The 7,578-nt window shown below is 52.2% G+C and overlaps 1 long non-coding RNA gene across 1 annotated transcript; it reads right to left on the bottom strand.

Moving 5' to 3' along the window:
- Window positions 1-3,785: 3,785 nt before the first annotated feature.
- LOC140418154 (uncharacterized) lies at window positions 3,786-7,015 on the bottom strand. The gene is made up of 3 exons (XR_011944807.1): window positions 6,839-7,015; window positions 5,474-5,610; window positions 3,786-5,106 (listed from the first exon to the last, which is right to left on the bottom strand). It is a non-coding gene; the product is annotated as an uncharacterized lncRNA (long non-coding RNA).
- Between the last annotated feature and the right edge of the window lie 563 nt (window positions 7,016-7,578).

Below are 7,578 nucleotides of genomic sequence, written 5' to 3'. Positions count from 1 at the left end.
CTGTCCTGGGAGTGTTTGATGGGGACAGTGTAGAGGGAGCTTTACTCTGTATCTAACCGCGTGCTGTACCTGTCCTGGGAGTGTTTGATGGGGACAGTGTAGAGGGAGCTTTACTCTGTATCTAACCCCGTGCTGCACATGTCCTGGGAGTGTTTGATGGGGACAGTGTAGAGGGAGCTTTACTCTGTATCTAACCCCGTGCTGTACCTGCCCTGGGAGTGTTTGATGGGGACAGTGTAGAGGGAGCTTTACTCTGTATCTAACCCCGTGCTGCACCTGTCCTGGGAGTGTTTGATGGGGACAGTGTAGAGGGAGCTTTACTCTGTATCTAACCCCGTGCTGTACCTGTCCTGGGAGTGTTTGATGGGGACAGTGCAGAGGGAGCTTTACTCTGTATCTAACCCCGTGCTGTACCTGCCCTGGGAGTTTTTGATGGGGACAGTGTAGAGGGAGCTTTACTCTGAACTAACCCCGTGCTGTACCTGTCCTGGGAGTGTTTGATGGAGACAGTGTAGAGGGATCTTTACTCTGTATCTAACCCGTGCTGTACCTGTCCTGGGAGTGTTTGATGGGGACAGTATAGACGGAGCTTTACTCTGTATCTAACCCCGTGTTGTACCTGTCCTGGGAGTGTTTGATGGAGACAGTGTAGAGGGAGCTTTACTCTGTATCTAACCCCGTGCTGTACCTGTCCTCGGAGTGTTTGATGGGGACAGTGCAGTGGGAGCTTTACTCTGTATCTAACCCCGTGCTATACCTGTCCTCGGAGTGTTTGATGGTGACAGTGTAGAGGGAGCTTTACTCTGTATCTAACCCCGTGCTGTACCTGCCCTGGGAGTTTTTGATGGGGACAGTGTAGAGGGAGCTTTACTCTGTACCTAACCCCGTGCTGTACCTGTCCTGGGAGTGTTTGATGGGGACAGTGTAGAGGGAGCTTTACTCTGTATCTAACCCCGTGCTGTACCTGCCCTGGGAGTTTTTGATGGGGACAGTGTAGAGTGTAGCCACCTAAGTTGGCCAACTCCCGATTTAAAATGGAGAACAGCAAAGGCTGAAGGGAAATTCAGCCAACACACGCAGAAACCAGCAGGTGCAGGTTTGCTGTGTATTAAACTCTGCAAAAGCCCAGACAGCATCGATACCAGTGACCATCAGCATAATTATGTAGCAGCCATCTACATAGTAATGAGCGATCCCCGGGAACAATCGAAACATTTAAGGTAAACAAGGCCAAGCCAGACTCCTCGGCGCCAGCAGGTGCCAAGACAAAATAGGCTAATGGTCACCTCAAGACCGCCCATCGATCAGGGAGCCGCTCCAGTATTGGAATAATCGAACCAAGCGATTGGAACAAAGTCCACTCACCTGGAGCTAGGTACGGGGTCCGCCCCGAAAGGCGGGAAGCCCCCGGGGACTATAAAGTTAAGCCACAAGTTCAAATCGTTCTCCTTGACCGGGTCACTCAGCAACGCGAAGCAACCCCTGAGAGGGAGCGGTCCAAGCTGCCGCATCCCTGAAATAAGTCTCAAGTCAACGCTCGCTACGAGATGGGCGCTCCTAGCAACCAGTCCGTACCGGCTTCGAATCCCGCAGACCCAGAACCCGAACAAATGGCCATTTGTTCCCCTGACCTGGCGGGCCAGTCCGAAGCTAAGTATAGGCCTGTTAGTTGTAGAAGTAGCGTAGACGTAGAATTTGTGCACGAGTAGCGATTACTGTGAATAATAAATGTGTTTTGATTTGAATCTTACTAATTGGTGTATTGAGTTATTGATCATTACTTGAACTTGAACCTCGTGGTGGTATCATAAAGATACCTGGCGACTCGAGAGCAAAGGTTATAAAACAGAGCCAATTGAACCAACCAAAAGTTAGCAACAAGAGGGAGCTTTACACTGTATCTAACCCCGTGCTGAAACTGTCCTGGGAGTGTTTGATGGGGACAGTGTAGAGAGAGCTTTACTCTGTATCTAACCCCGTGCTGTACCTGTGCTGGGAGTGTTTGATGGGGACAGTGTAGAGGGAGTTTTACTCTGTATCTAACCCCGTGCTGTACCTGTCCTGGGAGTGTTTGATGGGGACAGTGTAGAGGGAGCTTTACTCTGTATCTAGCCCCGTGCTGTACCTGTCCTGGGAGTGATTGATGGGGACAGTGTAGAGGGAGCTTTACTCTGTATCTAACCCCGTGCTGTACCTGTCCTGGGAGTGTTTGATGGGGGCAGTGTAGAGGGAGCTTTACTCTGTATCTAACCCCGTGATGTCCCTGTCCTGGGAGTGTTTGATGGGGACATTGTAGAGGGAGCTTTACTCTGTATCTAACCGCGTGCTGTCCCTGTCCTGGGAGTGTTTGATGGGGACAGTGTAGAGGGAGCTTTACTCTGTATCTAACCCCGTGCTGAACCTGTCCTGGGAGTGTTTGATGGGGACAGTGTAGAGGGAGCTTTACTCTGTATCTAACCCTGTGCTGTACCTGTCCTGGGAGTGTTTGATGGGGACAGTGTAGAGGGAGCTTTACTCTGTATCTAACCCCGTGCTGTGCCTGTCCTGGGAGTGTTTGATGGGGACAGTGTAGAGGGAGCTTTACTCTGTATCTAACCCCGTGCTGTACCTGTCCTGGGAGTGTTTGATAGGAACTGTGTAGAGGGAGCTTTACTCTGTATCTAACCCCGTGCTGTACCTGTCCTGGGAGTGTTTGATGGGGACAGTGTAGAGGGAGCTTTACTCTGCATCTAACCCCGTGCTGTACCTGTCCTGGGAGTGTTTGATGGGGACAGTGTAGAGGGAGCTTTACTCTGTATCTAACCCCGTGCTGTACCTGTCCTGGGAGTGTTTGATAGGAACTGTGTAGAGGGAGCTTTACTCTGTATCTAACCCCGTGCTGTACCTGTCCTGGGAGTGTTTGATGGGGACAGTGTAGAGGGAGCTTTACTCTGTATCTAACCCCGTGCTGTACCTGTCCTGGGAGTGTTTGATAGGAACTGTGTAGAGGGAGCTTTACTCTGTATCTAACCCCGTGCTGTACCTGTCCTGGGAGTGTTTGATGGGGACAGTGTAGAGGGAGCTTTACTCTGCATCTAACCCCGTGCTGTACCTGTCCTGGGAGTGTTTGATGGGGACAGTGTAGAGGGAGCTTTACTCTGTATCTAACCCCGTGCTGTACCTGTCCTGGGAGTGTTTGATAGGAACTGTGTAGAGGGAGCTTTACTCTGTATCTAACCCCGTGCTGTACCTGTCCTGGGAGAGTTTGATGGGGACAGTGTCGAGGGAGCTTTACTCTGTATCTAACCCCGTGCTGTACCTGTCCTGGGAGTGTTTGATGGGGACAGTGTAGAGGGAGCTTTACTCTGTATCTAACCCCGTGCTGTACCTGTCCTGGGAGTGTTTGATGGGGACAGTGTAGAGGGAGCTTTACTCTATATCTAACCCCGTGCTGTACCTGTCCTGGGAGTGTTTGATAGGGACAGTGTAGAGGGAGCTTTACTCTGTATCTAACCCCTGTGCTGTACCTGTCCTGGGAGTGTTTGATGGGGACAGTGTCGAGGGAGCTTTACTCTGTATCTAACCCCGTGCTGTACCTGTCCTGGGAGGGTTTGATGGGGACAGTGTAGAGGGAGCTTTACTCTGTATCTAACCCCGTGCTGTACCTGTCCTGGGAGTGTTTGATGGGGACAGTGTAGAGGGAGCTTCACTCTGTATCTAACCCAGTGCTGTACCTGTCCTGGGAGTGTTTGATAGGCACAATGTAGAGGATGGAGAAGGAAAAATAAATATTCAAAACAGAGGTGTGAGAGTTTGACGACTATTTAATGACGGAACAATTATTCACGTGCCACAATTTAATAGTTCACATTTGGGGCCATTATCTAGTAATTAAAAATATATGTATTAATACTTGGGAATAAATATTGAATGATGCTACAAACTTGGTTCAGTTAGAAAGGTGCGTCTGGGCCCGAATTGTTTGCGATCCTGTGTTCTAATAGAGTTCACAAGTGAGGGAATTAAGGTGGAGCGAATATCCACAAATAGGCACAGACTAATTGTAAGGGAGGGGCGAAATAGAACTCCTCCTGTCGCTAACAGGCTTTAGGGTGGGCTGAATGTGCCTCTTGTCACTAACATGCCTGAGGGAGGGCCAAACAAGCTTCCTCCTGTCACTAAGAGGCCTGAGGGTGGGCCGAACGGGCCTCTTGTCACTAACAGGCCTGAGGGAGGGCCAAACGAGCCTCCTGCTGTCGCTAACAGGCCTGAGGGAGGGCCAAACGAGCCTCCTGCTGTCGCTAACAGGCCTGAGGGAGGGCCGAACGGGCCCCCTCCTATCACTAACAGGCCCGAGCTCAAACACACCACCCTCTGACTCAGAGGCATCAGAGAGAGATACCTCAGGGTGGGAGGCGTGTCAAACCCATCAGCTAAGATCGAAAGGCGGAACAGACTCGATGGGCTGAATGGCCTAATTCTGCTCCTATATCTGATGGTGTCGGGCCTTCTTTCCTCAGCAAGTTGGCCATAAGATTCTGAAAATCGAGAGGCTTCGCAGCCGCTCACTAGGCCTCAAGCCTGAGGGAAAATGGCCACCGGCCAGATTGGCATTCAAATACTGAAGTAATTTTTTTTCCAAAAATAACAACAAGAAAAGAAAGAAAATCGCTTATTGTCACAAGTCGGCTTCAATGAAGTTACTGTGAAAAGCTCCTAGTCGCCACATTCCGGCGCCTGTTCGGGGAGGCTGGTATGGGAATTGAACCCTGCTGCTGGCCTGCCTTGGTCTGCTTTCAAAGCCAACTATTTAGCCCAGTGTGCTAAACCAGCTTAACATACTCTTCCCTAGAACCCCGTCCCCCATTTCCTTGTCCCCGAATACTGATTGGCTTTCATGAAACACATCCTTCTGGCCATATCGGGCCTCATCCTTCGCTTCCGCCTCCCCTCCCCCCCACCATCATCTCCGGCAGGGCGCCTCAGCTCTCCCGGACCATCACCTCGACCACTCCGTGGACCTGCGTGAGCTGCTGGGAGTCCAGGCTGGCGATGAGCTTCCTGGGCCCGGGTTTGGAGGGGACCAGATTCTCGGTGACAGTGATGGTGGCGTGGCGGGGGACATCCCTGTGAGACAGGAGAGAAGAGGGTGTTAGCGAGAGTGGCAGAGAGACAGACAGCGACGTATGAGGATCCCATTTATTGCCTCTGATTGGTCAACTTGTTGCCCGGAGGAATGAACCAGCGAATGGCTGTCACTTATTTTTTCAGCTGAAACAGGCGCAATGCGTGCGCATGCCCTTCCTGTCCGCTGAGAACAGGGCCTTGCGCACTAAATATAAGCAACCTCCAGCACACGCCAATTTCAGGCAATGCTCGGCAGTCACCATCAACTTGTGCATTCTCCGTGGCAAGGCCTGTACCGATCGGCAGGCTCTTTTCACACAATATCAATTTTCCTGAGGAGCGCCCACTCTCTCCGCTGAACACTCACCCAATGTTGACCTTCCGGGGATTCTGTAATCCAGGTCCCTCGATTCGCAAAACGACACTCTTGAGGGACTTGGGGAGTGGGTTTGTCAGCATGATCTCCACCTTCATTGCTTTACCAACGACCGCATCTCCAACAGGCTAGGTGGGGGGGGGGGGGGGGGGGGGGGGGGCGCGGTAACAGGTGGAGAGAGAAAGTGAGGCAGAGAGAGAGAGAGGAAGAGAGAGAGAAACAGAGAAAAGGTGAGAAAGGTAGATCGATAGAGAGAGAGAGAACGACAGAGAGGAGAGAGAAAGGGAGAGCGACAGAGAGAGGGAGACAGAGAGAGAGAGACAGAGAGAGAGACAGAGAGAGACAGAGAGAGACAGTCAGAGAGACAGACAGATAGACAGACAGAGAGAGAGGCAGAGAGAGAGACAGAGAGACAGACAGAGAGACAGAGAGAGAGGCAGAGAGAGAGGCAGAGAGACAGAGAGAGACAGAGAGAGAGAGAGACAGAGAGAAGGTGAGAAAGGGAGGTAGAAAGAGAGGGGAGAGAGAGAGAGAGTAAGAGAGAGAGAGCCAGATAAAAGGGGAGAAATGTAGATCGATAGAGAGAGTGACAGAGAGGAGAAAGAGAGAGAGAGAGACAGAGACAGAGAGGCGAGAAAGGGAGACAGAGATAGAGAGAGAGCGGAGAGAGAGAGAGAGAGAGAGAGAGAGGAAGAGAGAGAGACAGAGAGAAGGTGAGAAAGGGAGATAGAGATAGAGAGACAGCGAGAGAGAGAGGAGAGAGAGGAAGAGAGAGAGAGAGAGAGACAGAGAAAAGGTGAGAAAGGTAGATTGATAGAGAGAGAGCGACAGAGAGGAGACATAGAAAGTTGGAGACAGAGAGAGAGAGACAGAGAGAAAGTGAGAAAGGGAGATAGAGGAGAGAGAGCAAGTGATGGAGAGAGACAGGGTGAGACACGGGAGGAGATAAAGAGAGTGAGGGAGTAGAGAGGGAGAGATGGAACGAGGAAGGCAGAGAGAGGGAGGTGAAGAGAGAGAGAGAGACAGGCAAACAGAGAGACAGCGTTGGAGAGACGGGAAGAGGGAAGGAGTGAGAGAGAGAGAGTTTGAGAGAGATGGATACGGCGAGAGCGAGAGAGGGAGAGAGGAGTAGAGAGAGAGACGAGAAAAGAGAGAGAGTGGGAGAGGGAGAGTGGGAGAGAAAGAGAGACGAGAAAAGAGAGAGAGAGTGAGAGAGAGAGAGGCGGGAAGAGAGAGAGAGAAAGAAATAAAGTCAATCCATCTTTGCCCACCTGCTTCTTCGCTTCTCTCCCGCCAGACGCAATCGTGCGGAGTGGATTTGGGAATGATCCCATGACTGCACGTGACGCCACTCACCGTGATCCTGAGGTCTGGGGTGCGGAGTCGGAAGCTATGCTGGTTAACAATGGCCTGTCCGGTCTCCTTCACCCGTCCACTGACCGTGAACATCATGGCAGCTTGATCCACGAGGAACTCCAGGTAATCATCGTTGCGGAAGACCAGCTTCACCTCCTTCTCTGTGTGTGAGAGAGAGGGAGTGTGAGTGAGAGAGAGGGAGGGAGGGAGAGAGGGAGGGAGTGTGAGAGAGAGAGAGTGTGAAAGAGAGGGAGGGAGAGAGGGAGTGTGAGAGAGAGGGAGGGAGTGTGAGAGAGAGAGGGAGTGTGAGTGAGAGAGAGGGAGGGAGGGAGAGAGGGAGGGAGTGTGAGAGAGAGAGAGGGAGGGAGGGAGAGAGGGAGGGAGTGTGAGAGAGAGAGAGGGAGTGTGAGAGAGAGAGAGGGAGGGAGGGAGAGAGGGAGGGTGTGAGAGAGAGGGAGGGAGTGTGTGAGAGAGAGAGGGACTGTGAGAGAGAGGGAGGGAGAGAGGGAGGGTGTGAGAGAGAGAGAGGGAGTGTGAGTGAGAGAGAGGGAGGGAGGGAGAGAGGGAGGGAGTGTGAGAGAGAGAGAGGGAGGGAGGGAGGGTGAGAGAGAGGGAGGGAGTGTGAGTGAGAGAGAGGGAGGGAGGGAGGGAGTGTGAGAGAGAGGGAGGGAGTGTGAGAGAGAGAGAGGGAGGGTGAGAGAGAGGGAGGGAGGGAGAGAGGGAGGGAGTGTGAGAGAGAG

Source organism: Scyliorhinus torazame, chromosome 5, assembly GCF_047496885.1.
Source record: "Scyliorhinus torazame isolate Kashiwa2021f chromosome 5, sScyTor2.1, whole genome shotgun sequence".
Taxonomy (NCBI): Eukaryota; Metazoa; Chordata; class Chondrichthyes; order Carcharhiniformes; family Scyliorhinidae; genus Scyliorhinus; species Scyliorhinus torazame.
Note: the sequence above shows the minus strand (reverse complement) of the source record. Positions and strands in the feature narration are given on the sequence as shown.